Source organism: Petaurus breviceps, unplaced genomic scaffold, assembly GCF_028583685.1.
Source record: "Petaurus breviceps papuanus isolate PSGF00001 unplaced genomic scaffold, PetGlider_PUasm1.0 151, whole genome shotgun sequence".
In the NCBI taxonomy this organism is placed as follows: Eukaryota; Metazoa; Chordata; class Mammalia; order Diprotodontia; family Petauridae; genus Petaurus; species Petaurus breviceps.
This window is the reverse complement of record NW_027185712.1, coordinates 34,480,849-34,501,121: the sequence shown is the minus strand read 5'-3', so window position 1 is coordinate 34,501,121 and position 20,273 is coordinate 34,480,849. Positions and strand designations below refer to the sequence as shown.

General features: G+C 37.0%; 1 pseudogene; it reads left to right on the top strand.

Annotated features, from left to right (window-relative positions):
- Positions 1-18,409: 18,409 nt before the first annotated feature.
- LOC138154091 (protein cornichon homolog 1 pseudogene) lies at positions 18,410-18,843 on the top strand (annotated as a pseudogene).
- The last annotated feature ends 1,430 nt before the right edge of the window (positions 18,844-20,273 follow it).

Genomic DNA, 20,273 nt, shown 5'->3' with positions numbered 1-20,273 from the left:
TATTAACATTCCTACATGGAAAAACAATAATTATAACTGATGAAACTTTTCTCAGTATGAAAATAGTTGAAGGGAATAGAAATATGTATATATATATATATATGTCTATGAGGGTATATGGGCATATGAATACATATGTGAATGTGTGTATATATGTTTACAGGTATACATAGAGGGCACAAGACCAATTTAACAGGAAGGGATGATACTTAAAAGGTGAAATTAAGTGAGAGAGGAATATAAATAGTATTAATAATATATATATATTTTAAACATTTGATTTTACATGTAATTGGGTGTAGCAGCAAGCACCCCAAGCGTCCTCAGGGTTTGCTGCCACCGCAGGTTCTTGGATCTGCTTTGATAAAGGAAAGCAACTCAAAATGGGTTAACAAGCTTACTTTAATCAGTCAAACATATATCGTTTACCTTGTTCAGGGGAAAAAGGTCAGCACCCTGAACTTCAAAGTATACAGGCAGAATTATCAAGACAGAAACAGATCAAGTAGACAGCTTTCCAAACTGTCCAACCATTACATCCATACCAAATCAACATCTGGGTTTTTCAAAGCTGGGGGGCTCTGGACAACGGCTTCCCATAATCCAGATCAAATCACAGAACACTTCTCAAAGTGAGCCCCAAAACAAAGCCTCAAATCGGGGTTTATATAGCCTTCTCCTGGCTCAGCAAATGTAACAACTTTATTGATCCACTGGCCAATCAAAAAGTATCTACTGAAAAACAAGCCTCCCACCCCAGGCTCCAGGTGCACTTTAGCCTAGGGGCAGGGAAGATCTTAAAAATTTACATTCCCATTACATTGGGAAATAAGATATACAGGCACTGGGACATGGAGATCCACCATACCCTACTGGAAAAGTTGAAAGGGGTATGGGAGAAAATATGGGAGAGAGAAGACTGGAGGAGGGGATATCCTGTGGGACTGCTATTTTGGGGTGGTGGGTACGGGAAAAACAGGGAGAAAATTTGTAACTCAAAATCTGGCCATAATGAATGATATAAATCAGAAGTTAAAGCATTTGAAAAATGGAAAAAAAAATATTAAACTGAGAATTTGACTGCATGTGGGAAGACTGGAAGAGGAAGTACAATAGTTGACATCAATCACTGATTAAGCTGTGGCTTCTTATGGTTCTGAGATGTTCTCTATAGCATATTACTGCTGTATCATTTAGGAAAGAAGGAAGTGCCCTGCAAAGCACTTAACACAGTGTCTGGTATAGAGTAGGTAATTAACAAATGCTTATTGATTGACTGACTGACTTACTTGTGGATACTCTGTCCACCTGACACTGAGTGTCCCAGACCCACCCTACTTGCCAAGGAAAGTGATGTAAAATGTACTTGTCTAGAAGGATTCTGGAAACTCTTAAATAGAAAGATTAATTAATTATTAAATGCTCATTAAATATTTCACACATACAAAAAAAGTGTTAAACATAATATAAAGTGAATTTCATTTGAGCTCCTCTGATATATTCCTTAACTCTTGCCATCTAAAACAGAGTCAAGAAACTGAACTCACAAAATCCAGGCACCAAAGTCCATGTTTTTTACTCATATGAGAGTTAGTCCTTTAGACTAGGACTCAGAGCAGATTCCATTTGGTTTTGTTTGTTTGTTTTTTGCTTTTTGGAGGGCAATTGGAGTTAAGTGACTTGCCTGAGGTCACATGGCTGGTTTTTGTGTTAAGTGTTTGAGGCCGGATTTGAACTCAGGTACTCCTGACTCCAGGGCTGGTTCTCTATTAACTGCTCCACCTAGCTGCCCACAGTCCATTTGCTTTTAATTTACATGTAATATCCTAACAAACTTTCATGTCCTTGAACCTCCCTACCTTACAGAAGTTAGAATTATTTCTCCCTGAAATGTGGGCCAGATAAATGAGCTGCTACAATATTGACTGCCACGTGCACATGTTACTAAAGACACCATGCAAAAATTAATCCAAGACTTCAAACTTCCCTGTTACGAAATTATGGTATCCAAGGTGATTAATAGGAAAACATTAATTAAAATCTCATTTAGGATGTTCAGCCAAGATCAGTAGCTCTTGAGTGACTAACTTGATAGCCTAGTATTGAATATAACATGACTATGTGAATAAGCTATTTACCTATTATCCCATCTGGTCATTTCCTCCACTCCTCATAAGTCCATTTAGTTTGAATCAACACTGGGCCTACAAATTCTGATCAGCATAGATCTAAAGATATGATACAATTTGAGATGTCCACATTCCAGAGTTTAAGAGATGAAATAGTTTCAAGACCAATCTGGGAGTTTTCTTTACAGAGACAAACATCTCTAATTTGAGGAGTCTTTAAAGCAAGGCCAGTTCATGCCAACAATGTATCACAGTATCTAAGTATGGCTTCAGACATCCCCAGTTTCTGCTCCAGTAGAGATTTCTCAGATCAATTCCCAGCCCATGAAACATAAATTTCACTTCCATGTAATTTTGTATATTTGCACATACTTAAACACTCAGATTTTGAGTATGTATGTAAAATTCACCCTCAGAGGCCATCCAGGCTAACTTCCTTATTTTACAGATATAGAAACTGAGGCACAGATTAAATGATTTGACACAGGTCACAGCTAGTAAGTACTTGAGGTAGAATTCCTTATAACAGGTTCAGTGTTCTATCCATTATACCACATTGCCAAATCACTTAACTTCCCTGGGTTTCGGTATCCTCATTTGTAAGAAGGAGTTAGAGTGGATGATCACCTCCAATTTTAAATATAATACTGACTACAGTCAGTATTGAGATGTGGTACTATGTTGGAGAAGATTAAAGGACACTTAAAAATTGTGGCTAACAAAATGACTAAGAATGACTTTTACTGAATAGTAATTAATTGAAGGACTAAAAAATTTAGAATAAAATATTGCCAATTTTTTTGGGTAAAATACCATAATGTATGCTAAACTTCTTGAAACCTCAGAACACTATATAAATGTTAGCTATTATTATAACCTGTGCTGTCCAGCTTCCTCTCTCTGCTCTCCTACAACAAGGATTCCTGGTCTTTTTGAAATTTCGATGTCCTATCATTATTAATTTGATTTTCTTGCCCATTTCTTTTCCTACTTCCACAAAGTAGATATATGCAAATGAACACATATATACATACAGAATTGTGAACATACATGTGTGTACATATGTGTTTATTTGCATACGTCTACTTTGTGGAGGTGGGGAAGGAAATGGGTCAGAAAATCAAGCCAATAATGATAGGACATCGAAACTTCAAAAAGACTGGGAATCCTTGTTCTCCAAGATCATAAATATAGGTATAGTTACATATATATGCATATATACATATGCACATATCTGTGTGTATGTATATACTTTAAGTGAATTATAATTTTATTTTGAGAAATTCTAATAAATGTTTCAATATCCATTAAGATATTTAGAGACACTCTAGAATGTGACACAAAATTGAGGTTGAGAATCATTGTACTTAAAGGAACCCCTCTGGCTGAGAAAGCTATTTTGAGTTCTCTCCAGGCCTCTGCCCTCTCATCCATACTTCCCTCTTTGGTCTGAGGTTTGAGCTCAGAGTATGGAAATAGCTGTGGGCAACCTGTTTGACCTCAGTCGCTCCCTGCCCTGGATCTAGTCCACAGTGTTGCAGACTTAAGGCAACTGTTCCTTCTGCTCTCTCCCTACTGTTGCGTCAAACAAACTAAGACCTGGGAAAGACCTTAATTTAGAAAGGCCAAGGTCACCCACTGTATCTTGAGCCATTGCCAGTCATCTTGACTTTTGTCTTGCCACTGAACTTTGATGACTTTGGAGTTAAGAGACTGACGACTCTGCACAACTCTACCCCACTTAAGTCCAATTCATGCTCAAGTCTTCACCCTCATGATATCATTGATTGTCTTCAAGAAGGATGAACAACAACAGGTACCCAGTGACTCACTATGGTAACTTTGAATTGTGATGCTGTAATATAATGCCAAAAGAAAGGCAACTTCCCAAGGTTCAGAATACCAGCATAGGTGCTCTCCATTTTATTCAGTAACAAACCCAGAACAGAGAAGATCAAAACATGACATCATTCAAAATACAGCATTTACTAAGTGTGATTAAATAATCTCCAAGGACTACCCCACCCCAGGACCTTCCAATCATTCAATCAATTACAAAGTCCCTGTTCTAAATACTTCTCCACCCCTAGGCTATACCTTAATTAAGTCCACCACAAAGCCCCTCTTCTCAAATGGAGATTAGTTTCCAAACATAAGGTCAAAAGTTCCCCACCCCTGGATCACAATTGAATCTACCCCAGAGTTACATCAAGTTTAAACACAGCACTTAATACCCAAATGGAGGTCTTTTCTTCATCTTGACAGGAGGCAAGTTCTCAGCAATCTTAGTTCCTGGGGAGACAAGGCTTAGCAAGGCCATAAGATACATTGCCAGTTCCTTCATGAATTCATCCTCTGTCTGTAGAATAGTCCTAGAACCCCTGAACACATTAGCAAAGCCCTCTCCCAGGATTTCTGTAAACATACAACAAGAAAATCCTTCTTCAGGGCTTCTGAACCAACAGAAAGGCTCCCAGACCCCTGCAACAACAGCACTGTCCTTCACCAGTGGACAGTATTCACTCTGTCTGCAGGACAGTCTCCAGACCCCTGCAACAACAGCACTGTCCTTCACCAGTGGACAGTATTCATTCTGTCTACAGGACAGTCTCCAGACCCCTGCAACAACAGCACTGTCCCTCACCAGTGGACAGTATTCACTCTCTGTCTGCAGGACAGTCTCAGGGCTTCTTAGCGAACAGCCAGGTTCCAGGACTTCTTCAACAAAAGGACTGTCTTTCACCAGTGGACAAATCTGGCAAAACAACATCAAAACAGACAGACAAAGTACCAGCAAAACAGCCATGTCTCCTCAGTCCTTGGCAGCTCAGGGGGCAGGTCTCAAAAGTCCAGGGCAATTCAAAGCGGCCACCAGCAATTCTCTTAGTCTCTCTCTCTCTCCACGAGGTGCTGCTTCCAAAAAGATCTTCCGCCTCTCTCTAGTGTCTCTCCAAATCTACCTCACCAGCTCCTCCCACTTCAGGACTTTCTTTTCACATCAACAAGCCCATCCCACAGGTGGGATTAACAAACTCTGGGTTTTAACACAATCAATTTGAAAACCAAGCCAATACAGGGGAATCTTTAATTGCCATTACTATCACAGATGCTTTTCTGCCTTCTAGACTTCAGGCATTTTATTATTCTTAACTAACTTCATATTTTTTCTCTATTGGTTTCCATAATATTTTGTGTAATGTGTAAATTGGTACCTGTGAAGTCTTTCTTACAATTAGAAATTTGCTGTGAAAAAAAAAAAGAAATCTGCTGTGAAATCCTTTACTCTACTGCTTCATGAATGGCTTTGCTCAGCAATAAGTTATTACTGGAGGTAATTAATCAGTTTTTATTGAGCCCTTAAGTTAATCAAAGTACAAGAATGCCTTTCTTCCAATAGCTATGCATTGACAATAATGAGAACAACTTCTTAGCCAGGTTGCTAGAAAAGCATTTTTATGTCTATTCAGGAATTATGGATCCCAAAAGCCCCAAGCACCTCCTTCCATATGGGTTCACTGAAACCAACCAGTGGCAGGGAAGGTGTTAAGACTTGTGGTTAATTTGTTTTGTTTAATGAGTGGCTGGTTTTTTTTTTTAAGCAATTGGGGTTAAGTAACTTGCTCAAGATTACACGGCCAGGTGTTTCTGGGTGGGTGCTAAGTGTCTGAGCCCAGATTCGATCCCAGGATCCCAGGTCATCCTGAGAGTGGCTGGCTTTTAACAGTGGATTGGTGTATTCTTATAGCTTGTATGTTTGATCATCCTCTAAGCTGTATAAAAGGTTTTGTTTTTGCAGAATTGGTAGGGAGGGAGAAGAAGAAGGGAAGGAAAAAGAGATTCAAGTGATGTGAATGAAATGTAGGTTAGGAGATCTATAAATTTATTGTTTGGTATAACCTGAAACAACAGCAGCTTAATCTAATCCTGATCCCAGTGTGAGACTTAGCATTAAAGTGCTATCCAGACAGATAGAGTTAGAATAGAACTAAGGATTGAAATTAAGCATTTGATGTAATAAATAATAAAAATCAGAAGCCCCTACTTATAAGGGCATTTGACATCTTTCATTATCCCTGTTCATTTCTAACTTTTTCCCTGATATCACAGTCACCTCATTGTTTCACATACCATAAGTCCAAATACCTATCACCATGACCAGAGTCTGACCCATTATAATGCATATAAGACATATAATAAGTGTTTGTTAAATTAATATCATAATACTACAATGAACCTGTGATTTCATTAATTAACATATTCCTCCTAATATTGGAATCAATCAACAATTTGTTTAGCATTAACCATTTGTTAATAGGACCATTTGTCAAGCATTAACATGACAGGCAATATGTCAGGTCAACAAGACTTTATTAGCTTCCTAATAGTATGTGCCAGAAACTTTGCTAAGCCCTTTAGATGCAAAGAAAGGCCTTCAGGAAGTTTTCAATCTAATGAGAGAGACAGTGTAAAAAGAACTACATGCAAATAAGATATAGATACAATAGACTAGAGACCATTTCAGAGGAAAGGCGCCAACACTAAAGAGAATTAAGAAAGGCTTAGAGAAGTTGAGATTCTGGCTGAGTCTTTCAGGAAGCCAAGGAAGCCAGGAGGTAGAGATGAGGAGGGAGGGAATTCCAGGCATGGGCGACAGCAAGTGAAAATGCATGGAGTGGTTAATTTAACCATTAACTGGTTAATGGAGTGTCTTGATTGGAGAACAGAAAGGAGCCTAATGTCATTGGATCATAGAATACATGGGGACGTGGAGGGGAGTAAGGTATAAAAAGACTGGAAAGGTAGAAGTGGGCTGACTTAGGAAGGGCTTTAAAAGCCAGAGGATTTTATATTTAATCCTTGAAAGTAATAGGGAGCCACTGGACTTTATTGAATGGGAGGGTGATTAGAACTGATTAGAACTGCTCATTAAGAAGAACAATTTACTACTGGAATAGTGGGGAGAGACCTGAGAAAAGGAGACCAACTAGAAGGCTATTGCAAAAGTGCAAACATAAAATAATGAGGGCCTGCCTCAGGGTGGTGAGATTGTCAAGAGAGAAGGAAGGTTAAATTAGACATATTCTAAAGGTAGAGTCAGTAGGACTTGGCAACAGACTGGATATGAGTAGAGAGTAAGGAGTATGATAGGGTTCAAGCCTGGGTGTCTGGAACATGGTAATAAGGAAGTTAGGAAGAGGGGAGAATTTGGGAGGGAAAATGAGTTCACTTTGGGGCATAATGAGTTTAAGATATCTGGGACATATCCAGTTCAAGATGTCCAAAAGTTAGATGGAGGATGCAAGATTGGAGGTCAGGAAAAAGTTAAAAGATAGATAATGAGATCTGAGAATCATTTGCACAGAGATGATAATTTAATCCATGGGAGCCAAGGAATATAGTATTGAGGGAGGAATAGTATGAAGAAGAGGACTCAGGACAGTGCCTTGGGGATGTTAATGGTTAGTGGTGGGGAGCTGGATGAAGATTAAGCAAAGGAGCCTGAGGAGCAATCAGACAAGTAGGAGAACCAGGAGAGAGCAGTGTCATAAAAAACCTAGAGAGGAGAGAATATCAAGAAGAGAATGATTAACCAGGACAAAGGCTACAGAGAAGTCAAGAAGGATGAAGATTTAGAAAAGGCCCTTAGATTTGTCAATTAAGAGATCACTGGTAAATGAGGACAGAGCAGTTTCAGTTGAATGATGAAGGGGAAAGCCAAACTGCAAAGAGGTAAGAAGAGGGAGGAAAGCAAGTGGGAAAATGGATTGTAGACAGCCTTCTAACCACCAAAGGGAGGAAAGGTATAGAATGTAGCCAGCAGGGATGGAAAGATCAAGTGAGGAGTTTCTGAGGGAAGAAGAGATATGGACCTGTTTGTAGGTAATGGGGAAACAGGGTACAGGGAGAGACTGAAGATTAGTGAGAAAAGGGATGACCAAAAAGGTCAATCTACTGGAGAAGATGGGATGAAATAGGATCATATGCATGCAGAAGGGTTTACCTTAACAAGAAAGGCTACTTCTTCATGTTAGACAAGGATATATGAGGCATTTGATTGGAGTGAAATGAAAAAGAAAAGAGGGAGCTCTTGGGGACTCAAAGCTAATCTGTCAGGGAATGGCTTCCATTTTTTGAGTGAAATATGAGGCAAAGTTTTCAGTGAAGAGGGTGGGAAGTAGGGAGCCATGGGAGTTTTGAAGAGGGATGAAAAGATATGAAAAGGTTTCAATGGTGATAGTGAATCACTGTTGAATTTAGTGGGGATGAAGAATTGATTAGACAGGTATGAAAGGATTACCTTGCTGCAATGAGGGCCCAGTTGAGATCATATAATATAAATTTGTAATGGCTCTGTTTTTCCTGGTTTTATGATTTTCTTTTTTCTTTTGGATTTTATCAGTAATATACAGAAATATTGATGATTTATTAGAAGACATAATTGTAAAGTGAGGCATGCTCACATTTAATTTTCAGTTTTAAATTCATAGTAGTAACTATGTAGACTAAACAATCTGGTAAATGCAAGATCAAGCTTGAACAGCTTTTTAACCAACTTCATTGCCCTGCCCTTATAGTGAGTGCAAGGAACCAGACCAGAGGACTTCAGAGGACATCAAAGCATACCAAAATATTGTTTCATGTTCGTTGAAATTGGTGTATTTATTACTTCATGAGGTGAAATGATAGGCTATAGTGATGAAGGGTTCCATGAGGTCACCAACTATTAACTTATTACTAGTGTTGTGAGTCTTCTATGTTAGAGATATACTGTAGAATGGACAGGCTCTAATTTTGAATGGACAGGCTCTAATTTTGTGTGTATGTACATACACATATGTATATGTATATAAAATATAATTTATTTCCTTTATAATCATATATATTTCATTTTATGCATTTAAAAGCATTTTTCTGAAAAAGACTCATGGACTTCACCACAGTGCCACAGGGGTTCTTGACACTTTTTTATAAATCCCCCACTCTAACCTTCTTTGTAATTTGACCATTCCACAATACTTTACCATTTTAAACTATGTATTTGCCAAGTGAATAAAAAAAGAAGACTGATAATTATATTGTGTTTCTTTAATAGATCATATAATCTTTTATTTTTCTTTAATCTCCCAAGGGCTAACTATGAAAGGTAGTAAGTCCCCTAAAGCAGGAGGTCTTTAAATAGAGACAGAATGACAACTTGACAAGGATTCATAGAATGGATTCTTTCAGATATAGCTTTGAACTAGATGACTTCCAAATTCTCTTCCAATTTTGAAATTCTGTGATTTCATTTTTTGTGAAGTTTTTTTTTTACATTGGCCTGCTCTGCCTCTGTCTCTATCTCTCCTTTTGGACTGTTTTTGGCCTTTGGTTTTGTTTGTTACTGACAGGGTTAAGCAGGAATATGGGCCAGGCAAATACAGAGTACCCATATCCTAGTTTCATTCATTCATTCATTTTTCTTGTGTGGAATTATCATAAGGTACTTTTTTGAATTTATTTATTTACTTTTAGTTTACAACATTCAGTTCCACAATCTCTTGAGTTTCAAATTTTCTCCCCCTTCCTCTTCTCCCCACTACCCCCATAGAGGAATATAATCAAATATAGGTTCTACAAATGCCTTCATGTTGAACATTAGGCATGTTGTAAAAAAGGATTATAACCAATGGAGTGAACAATGAGAAAGAAGGGACAAAACACAAACGAGAGAGCAAATAGTTTGCTTCAGTCTGCATTCAGATTCTATAGTTCTTTCTCTGGATGTGGATATCCTTTTCCATCATGAGTCTTTTTGTACTTGTCTTCTAACCTTGTATTGCTGAGAGGAGCCCAGTCTATCAAAGTTAGTCATCACAGATACAATGTGTCTGTAATTATGTACAAAGTTCCCCTGGTTCTCCTCTCCTCACATAGCATCAGTTTATATAAATCTCTCCAAGTTATTATGAAGTCTGTCTGCTCCTCATTTATTATAGCACAATAATATTCCATTACATACATATACTGCAACTTGTTTAGCCATTCGCTAATTGGTGGACATTCCCTTGATTTCCAGGTCTTTGCCACCACAAAGGGAGCTGCTATAAGTATTTTTGTACGTATGGGTCCTTTCCCCACTTTGGGATAAAGCCCTAGAAGTGGTGTTGCTGGGTCAAAGGGTATACATTTTTTTATAGCCCTTTGGGCATAGTTCCAAATTGCTTTCCAGAATGGTTGGATCAGTTCACAACTCCACCAACAGTGCATTAGTGTTCCAATTTTTCCACATCCTCTCCAGCATTTATCATTTTCCTTTTTTATCATCTTAGCCAATCTGACTGGTGAAATGTGGTAACTCAGAGTTGTTTTAACTTGCATTTCTCTAATTAATACTGATTTAGAGCATTTTTTCATATGCTTAAAGATATCTTTAATTTCTTCCTCTGAAAACTGTCTTATCCATATCCTTTGACCATTTATCAATTGGGGAACAACTTGTATTCTTATAGATTTAACTCAATTCTCTGTATATTTTAGAAATGAGACTTTTATCAGAAACACTGGTTGTAAAAATTCTTTCCCAATTTCCTACTTCCCTCCTAATCTTGGTTACACAGACTTTTTTGTACAAAAACTTTTCAATGTAATGTAACAAAAATTATCCATTTTGCATTTCATAATGTTCTCTAACTCTTGTTTGGTCATAAAATCTTCCGTTCTCCATAAATCTGACAGGGAAACTATTCTTTGCTGTCCTAGATTGCTTACAGTATCAGCATTTATACTTAGATTATGTACCCATTTAGACTTGATTTTGGTATACAGTGGAAGATACTGATCACACCCAGTTTCTTCTATTTTCCAGTTTTCCCAGCAGTTTTTGTCAAATAGTGAGTTCTTGTCCCATAAGCTGGGGTTTTGGGCTTATCAAACAGTAGATGACTGTAGTCATTGATTGTTGTGTCTCATGTACTTAATCTATTCCACTGATGCACTACTCTATTCCTCAGCCAGTACCAAGTAGTTTTGATGACTGCTGCTTTATAATACAGATTAAAATCTGGAATGGCTAGGCCACCTTCCCTAGCATTTATTTTAATTAATTCCCTTGATATTCGGGAATTTTTCTTCTTCTAGATTAATTTTCTTACTATTTTTTCTAGCTCTATAAAATAAATTTTTGGTACATCGATTGGTATGACATTAAATATGTAAATTAATTTAGGTAAAATTGTCCTTTTAATTATATTATATTGAGCTTGTCACAAGCAACTGATGTTTTCCCAATTATTTAGATCTGACTTTGTGTGAAAAAATTTGTAATGGTGTTCATATAGGTCCTGTGTTTGTTTTGGCAGGTAGATTCCCAAATATTTTATAATGTCTATAGTAACTTTAAATGGAATTTCTCTTTCTGTTTCTTGATGTTGGATTTCATTAGAAATATATAGGAATGCTGAGGATTTATGTGGGTTTATTTTACATCCTGCAACTTTGCTAAATTTATTTATTATCTCAAGTAGTTTTTTACTTGATTCTCTAGGATTCTCTAAGTATATCATCATATCATTTGCAAACAGTGATAGCTTAGTCTTTTCTTTGCCTAATTTGATTCCTTTGATTTTTCTTCTCTGATTGCTACTGCTAACATTTCCAATACCAGATTAAATAAGAGGGGTGATACTGGACACCCTTGTTTCACCCCTGATCTTGTTGGGAATACTTCTAGCTTATCCCCATTACATATAATACTTGCTGATGGCTTTAAATAGATGCTACTTATTATTTTAAGGAAGGCTCCATTTATTCCTATACTTTCTAGTGTTTTTAATAGAATGGATGTTGTACTTTGTCAAAAGCCTTTTCTGCATCTATTGAGATAATCATGTGTTTTCCTGCTAGTTTTATTATTGATATGATCAATTATACTTATGGTTTTACTAATATTAAAACATCCTTGCATTCCTGGAATGAATCCTACCTGATCAAAATGTATTATTCTTGTGATAAGTTGCTGTAGTCTTTTTTGCTAATATTTAATTTAAAATTTTTGCATCTATATTCATGAGGGAAATTGGTCTATAATTTTCTTTTTCTGTTTTATCTCTTCCTGATTTAGGTATCAGTACTATGTGTCATAAAAAGAATTTGGTAGGACTCCTTCTTCACTAGTTTTCCAAAATAGTTTGTATAGTATTGGAATCAATTGTTCTTTAAATGTTTGATAGAATTAGCTAGTAAATCCTTCTGGCCCTGGAGATATTTTCTTAGGGAGTTCACTGATGGCTTGTTCAATTTCTTTTTCTGAGATAAGGTTATTTAAGTAATTTACTTTCTCTTCAGTTAGTCTGGGCAACTTATATATATTTTTTTCAATTTTATTAATTTGTTTGTTTCCTTTTAGTTTACAGGATTCAATTCCACAATTCCTTGAATTTCACATTTTATTCCCCTCCCTCTCCTTCCCCCTCATGGTGGCTTATAGTCAAGTACAGGATCTGTAAACACTTTCACATTATACATTGATCAGGTTATAAGGATGGATTGTACCGGCTGGAATGAAAAATGGTAAAGAGGACATAAAAGAACGAAAAAGATCAGGTATTTTGCTTCCACCTGGATATAAACTTAGTTCTTTCTCTGGATGCACATTTTTCTCTCCATCATGAGTCTTTTGGGATTGACTTATATCACTGCATTGCTGAGAAGAGTTCAGTCTATCAAAGTTGGTCATCACACATACGTGGTGTCTGTAATTGTGTACAAATTTCTCCTGGTTCTACTCTTCTCACTCAGCATCAGTTCTTTTAAGCCTCTCCAGGTAAACATGAAGACTGCCTGCTCCTCGTTTCTTATAGCACAATAGTATTCCATAACATGCATATACCACAACTTTTTCAGCCATTCCCCAATTGATGGGAACCCCCATAATTTCCAATTCTTTGCCAACACAAAAAGAGCTGCTATAAACATTTTTGTACATATGGGTCTTTCTCCCATTTCTGTGATCTCTTTGGGATATAACCCTAGGAGTGGTATTGCTGGATCAAAGGGTATGAAAGTATTTATAGCCCTTTGGGCATAATTCCAGATTGCTCCCCAGAAAGGCTGGATCAGTTCACAGCTCCACCAACAATGCATTAGTGTTCCAGTTTGCCCACATCCTCTCCAGCATTTGTCATTTTCCTGTTTTGTCATCTTAGCCAATCTGACTGGTGAGATGTGGTACCTCAGAGTTGTTTTGATTTGCATTTCTCTAATCAATAGTGAATTAGAGCATTTCTTCATGTGCTTATAGATAGCTTTAATTTGGCAACTTATATTTTTGTAAATATTCATCCATTTCACTGATTGTCAAATTTATGTGCATATAATTTGGCAAAATAATTCCTAATTATTGTTTTAATGTCCTCTTCATTGGAGGTAGATTCACCCTTTTCATTTTTGATATTTGTGATTTGGTTTTCTTCCTTTTTTTATAATATTGACTAAAGGTCTATCAATTTTTTTTCATAAAACCAGATCTTAGTTTTATTGATTAATTCAATAGTTTTCTTAATCTCAATTTTATTAATCTCTCCTTTGGTTCTCAGTATTTTCCATTTAGTATTTCATTGGGGGTTTTTGATTTGTTCTTTTTCTAGTTTTTTTTGGTTGCATGCCAAATTTATTGATCTCCATTTTCTCTATTTTATTCATGTATGCATTCAGAAATATAAAACTTCCCCTAAGAACTGTTTTCATTGCATCCCACAAGTTTTGGTATGTTGTCTCACTATTGTCATACTCTTGAATGAAGTTACTGATTGTTTCTGTAGTTTCTTGTTTGACCCACTCATTCTTGAGGATTAAATTATTTAGTTTCCAGTTAGTTTTTAGTCTATCTTTCCATGGCCCTTTATTACATATAATTTTTGTTGCATCATGATCTGAGAAGAATGCTTAATATTTCTGCCTTTTTGCACTGAACTGTGAGGTTTTTAATGCCTTAGTACATGGTCAATTTTTGCATATGTACCAAGTACCACTGAGTAGAAGGTATATTCCTTTTTATCCCCATTCAATTTTCTCCAGAAATCTATCATATCTACCTTCTCTAAAATTCTATTCACCTCCTTAACTTTTTTCTTGCTTATTTTGAAGTCAGATTTATCAAGTTCAGAGAGGGAGAGACTGAGGTCCCCCACTATCTATTTCTTCCTCTAACTCCTTTAACTTCTCCTCTAGGAATTTGGATGCTATACCACTTGGTCCATATATGTTAAGTAATGATGTTGCTTCTTTCTCAATGGTGTCTTTTAGCAGATATAGTTTCCTTCCTTATCTCTTTTAATTAGAGCTATTTTTGCTTTATCTGAGATAAGGATTGCTACCCCTGTTTTTTTTTTTTTTTTTTGTTTTTTTGGGGGCATTTTGGGTTTTGGTAAGTTTTTTTTTTTTTTTTTTTTTGGGTGTTTAGTTTTTGAGGCTGGAACCATTACCCTTGCTCTTTTTTTTTTTTTTTTTTTACTTTAGCTGAAACATGATATATTTTACTCCAGCCTTTTACTTTTACCCTGTGTGTATCCCCCTGTTTCAAATGTGTTTCTTGTAAACAGCATATTGTAGGATTATGGTTTTTAATCCATTCTGCTATGTGTCTCCATTTTATGGGAGAGTTCATCCCATTCACATTCACAATTATGATTACTCTCTGTGTCTGTCCCTCCATCCTATTCCCTCCCTGTTTATCCTTTTATTTCTCCCTTCTCCCTTCCCCTCCTTAACAGATTTCCTTTTGATCACCATCTCCCTCAGTATTCCTTCCCTATCAATCCCCCCTCCCTTTTCCTATCCTTTCCCCTTACTACTTCTTCCTTCCCTTCTAACCACCTGCCTCCTTTTCTTACCCCATCCCCCTCCTACTGCCTGTAGAGTATGGTAGATTTTTATACTTAATGTAGTATGTTATTTCCTTATTGAACCAAGATTGATAAGAATGAATCTCATACAGTGCTCCTCTCCCTCCCCTCTTTCCCTCTATTATGATAAGCTTTATGTCTCTTCGCTATAGTGTCTTATACTTAACTGATTGTTATTCTCTCCTTACACTAAAACCTATGAGGGCGAAGCTCATATAATGTTCATCTCCCTCCATTCTTTCCTTCAACTATAATATGTTTTTATGCCTCTCTTCATGTGGCATAATTTACCCTTTTCTACTTCCTCCTTTCCTCTTCTCCCATTAAGCTCCCTTTGCACTCCTTAATAAGTTTTTTTTTATCATCACTTTAGTTAATTTATACCCACACCCTGTATTTATCTATATCTCTTTTATTTTATTTTTTTTTAAGAAATCGGGGTTAAATAACTTGCTCAAGGTTACACGGCCAGTTATTTCTGGGTGTGGTACTGAGTATCTGAGCCCGGATTTGATCCAGGTCATCCCAACACTGGAGCCAGTGCTCTTACTCGCTGAGCCACCTGGCTGCCCCTAAGCAATTGGGGTTAAGTAACTTGATCAAGGTTACACAGCCAGGTGTTTCTGGGTGAGTGCTAAGTGTTTGAGCCCGGGATTCGATCTCCAGGTCTTCTCAACACTGGAGCCGGTGCTCTTACTCGCTGTGCTACCTGGCTGCCCCTGTATATTTTTTTAAACATTTGATTTTAAAACTTTGAATTCCAGATACTTTCCCTTCCTCTGTTGTCACCCACCCTTACTGAGAATATAAGCAATTCAATATAGGTTGTACATGTGAAGCTATGCAAAACATTTCCATAGTGGATATATTATGAGAGACTGACTATATTTTTCTCCATCCTCTCCTGGCCCCCACTTGTTCTATTCTCTACTTTGACCCTGTCCCTTTTCAATAATGTGTGCTTCCACCTTCCCTCCCCACCACCCAACTGCTTTTTCCATTTCACACATTTTACTTTTTAAGGAGCTACTTTCTTCACTGAAGTTTTTTTTTCTATTTTCACAATTGTAATTTTAAAAGAATTGGTTAGTTTATCTTCTACCTCTCTAATTTGGTTTTTAAAGTCCTTCCTGAGCTATTCCAAGAACACTTTTTGGGCTTGAGACCAGTTCATATTCCCTTTTGAGGCTTCAGCTGTGGGTGTAGAGTCAATGCTATCTTCTTCTGAATTTGGTTCTTCAGGTTCTCAATAATAGGATTCTAAAGTTTTTGTCTTTGCAATCTGTTTTTTTCCATTTTGAGGCACAGCCTTAGCCACGCCCTTCCTCTAGGAGTCCCAAGACTTTAGTTGGTTCCACTATTTTAGGATTTTACTCTGAGGCAATATACTCTGAGTTTTCAGGGTCAGGAAGGGGGATTAGAGCAGCTGGTCCATCCACCATCTTGGTCCCTAGAAGCTCAGGTAGGTGATTTTTAAACTTCCAGGCTGTGAGTTGATAGCCCCAGGAGTAGCTGCTGTTGCTGCCTCAGGCCCTGTGTTTATCTCTTACCCAGCTCTGTCAGATCCCCAGTCCTGTGTTGATAGGCTTGGGAATTGCCCCTGCAATTGGTCCATCAGCTTGCCTGGGCCTGCTCCAGCTGAATCCACCTCCATGTGCTGCATCCACCTCTGCACACTGCATCCGCCTCCTATCATAAGGTATTAAAGGAGAGTTACAAAAAATTTCTAACACCAAGTCAGATAGTTATTTTGGACCAAGAATTCCAAATCAAGACATGCCTAGGCATTCAAAAGAACTTACTCTTTTTTTAAAAATTCAACTTATTTTATTTTCTCTATTAAAAGAAGATGTATGTTTCATTATCTCTTCCCAGAAACCAAAAATAATCATTGCAATTAATGAGTTGACTGCCTTTTGGTAAAGTTTTCATTATATTATTGTAGTTATCTTATGTATTCTCCTAGTTCTACTTTCTTCACTCTTTATCATTCCATATTCTTCCATTTAAATAATTGGAGCTATGAATTATTCATGATTAAATTGTGCCAATATAATAAAAATGACTTTGTTACTTAATTCAGTTTACTGATTTAGTGGCATATCAATCAAACTATCAAGGGACTACTTTATAGAACTACACAAAGTAATAATAAAAAAATTCACCTCGAGAAGCAAAAGATGAAGAATCTTAAGGGAAATGTGAGAAGCAGGCCTAAGATCAGCACTCTCTTAATTCAGTTTTGACTTTGGGAAGAACTGAACAATTAACAAAAAAGAAGGTTCTTTTGCCTTAAAATGGCAAGGATATTGTGGTACTTTCAAATTGTATATACTTGGCCTGCTCTGCCTCTTTATGGAAATAAGTTTGGTTAGCATGTAGTTGGGACAGAGCATGGTGAGTTGGATAGTCTCAGGAGCCCACCAGTTCTGAAAGGCCCAGATTTCATATGTTTGAGACTTTTTAATACCCTTAAGTGATCAGGAAGCTGCATCAAAGAAACCAAATCAATCAGGTCTCAGGGACACCTTTGTCTCCTTTCAGGGAAAGTTAATTCCTAATGTTCAAGGAAAAGAGAAAGGAGAGTCTAAGCAGGAGGGCACTGGTAAGTATTTAGCAACCAGCCCTCCTGGAGAAAAAATATATATACAACACAATTTTAAATTCAATCTGAATTATTAACATTTTCTCTATCACTTTCTTAACTTTAAACAGTCAGAAAAAATGATAAATTAAGCCATAATATGTACTGTTCTCCAATTTCTAAAGTGTAAATGTTCACACTGAAAATTTAACAATCAGTTTTTGGTAACTAGTAGAAGCTAATTCCAGGACACCAAGGGGCCTAACTGTTATGGCAAGCAAAGCTCCTTGTTTCAGCTACTCAGGTGCCTTTGAGCCTCACTTTGATTGTGTCAAGTCTTTGTTGGAAACAGTATGCATTATGTTGCCTTTTGTAAGCCTAAGGGGAGACTTTCCCTGCCCTTAATAGGCCTAACATCATTACATGGAGTCCACAGTGGGAGGAGCTTGCCAAAAGAGAGGAATAGAAGGACAGAACAGGAAGAGTAGAATAGGAAGGAGTAGAGCAGATAAAAGCTCGAGCATGAGCTGGAAACAAGCAGAACTGAGAGGGAGAATGCTTGTGATTTTGGCACTCTGTAGCATTCTCTCTGTTGGTCTGTCAGACAGAAGCCTTGTCTGTTGTTTTTGGACAGAAGTTCTGAAAGAGGACTTTACTGATTATTACAGAGGTCCTGGGACTTTACTGTGGATTTGTGTTTGATTTCTCAGACAGAAGCTTTGTCTGTTGGTTTGTGTTACTTTCTTAGAAAGTGAACTGAGATGATAGTGCAGGCAATGTGTATAAATATTATTGTGGCCTCCTTTTGTTGGGCCATGGTGTCCACATTTGCTGCCTTCTGCTACGTGCTGGAACTGCTGCTCACTGCTGGACTCATCTTCTTCACCATCTGGCACATTATAGCATTTGATGAACTGAAGACTGATTACAAGAATCCTATAGACCAATGTAATACACTCGATCCTCTTGTACTTCCAGAATATCTCATCCACTCTTTATTCTGTGTCACATTTCTCTGTGCATCAGAGTGGTTTACACTGGGTCTCAATATGGCACTCTTGGCATATCACATTTGGAGGAATATGAGGAGACCAGTGATGAGTGTACCAGGATTCTATGATCCTATGACCATAATGAATGCAGATATTCTATCCTACTAACAGAAAGAAGGATGGTACAAATTAACCTTCTACCTACTATGATTTTTTTACTACTATTTGGCATGATTTATGTTTTGGTGAGCTCTTGAGATGATATACACCAGACTCAGTCCAGGTAACTGCATGCAAAAGTCACAAAGTGAAAGGATTCTGTCCAATGAGAACATGTTTCCAAAATTAGCTTATGGAATATGATCAGTTACTTTAAAAAAAACTGCTTATTTTTAAAATGTTTCCAAGCTTTTGATTTGTGGAAAGACTGTTTTCATATGTTATGCTTAGACAAAAAAATTAAATAGAATTATGTATAAATGAGTATAAAATTATTACTTTTGGTATTGACTGGTTTGAACTTGTACTCCCTAGGAATAGCCATAATTTTCTGAATATTTTTTTTTACTTTTTGGAGGGCAATTGGGGTTAAGTGACTTGCCCAAGGTCACACAGCTAGTTTGTTTTTTTGTGTGTGTTAAGTGTCTGAGACTGGATCCAAACCCAGGTCCTCCTGACTCCAGGGCTGGTGCTCTATTCACTTCGCCACCTAGCCACCCCCATTTTTCTGAATAATTGTACTAAATACTGACTGTCCTTAGTCTGTTAAAAGTTTTTGTTTACAGAATCTTCTAGTACCTTATTTTGGTCTTATTGAAATATTGACTAATTATAAACTAGCTGTGGAGATCAAGTGCTTTTGAAGGACTGAAGCCTCATAGTTTTCTTCATATATCATGTAGAAGATTACATGGATATATTTGCATATATAAGGATGGTGGGATTTTTTTTCTTAACATTTAAATATTGGCCCTCTATATTGCATGACCTAGGGATCTCCCATAATAGTTCCGTAAAATTAATGTACGTTAATTCTTAAGCATAAGTGAATATATTGAGAATACATACTAAATTATCTTGGAATGCATTTAAAGTTATTTTAAATATTTTCATTTGTAGTAGTCACTTAGTAAGAAATTCAGTGTTCTAATTATTGTTACAATCTAGTGATAAAAGATATTCTTAAGGACTTGCAAGTTATAACTTAGATGTTCAGAACAGAAAATGAGAGAGAACATTGTGTAACTACCATGCTATTCCTTAGTGCAATACAATAAAAGTCTGAACTTAAAATATGTGTGTGTGTTTGTGTGTGTGAGTCCAGGCAAGAACTGGGATAATTGCCCACCTGTGAATTCAGGCAAGAACTGGGAGCAGTCAGCCTATGGAAGAGGAGCCACAGGATTTGGAAGTCAACATCAAATCAAGATGAAATAGAACCTTAATTGGGTACTCAATAGTGACTGATGATATTGTAACTTACTGTGACCTATGGTTGGATTACCTTTGTACTTTCCACTACCCCTTAAGGATGATTGGAAGCCAGTCTCCAATCAAGATGAAAGATTTTAGGTGGGTACATTATATTGATTAAGGAGATTGTGACTTACTGTATGATATGTTTTGCTTAAGACTATGTGGCCACCTTTGTAATAAGTTGTTTTGTTGTATTGTTGTGCTTTAGTTT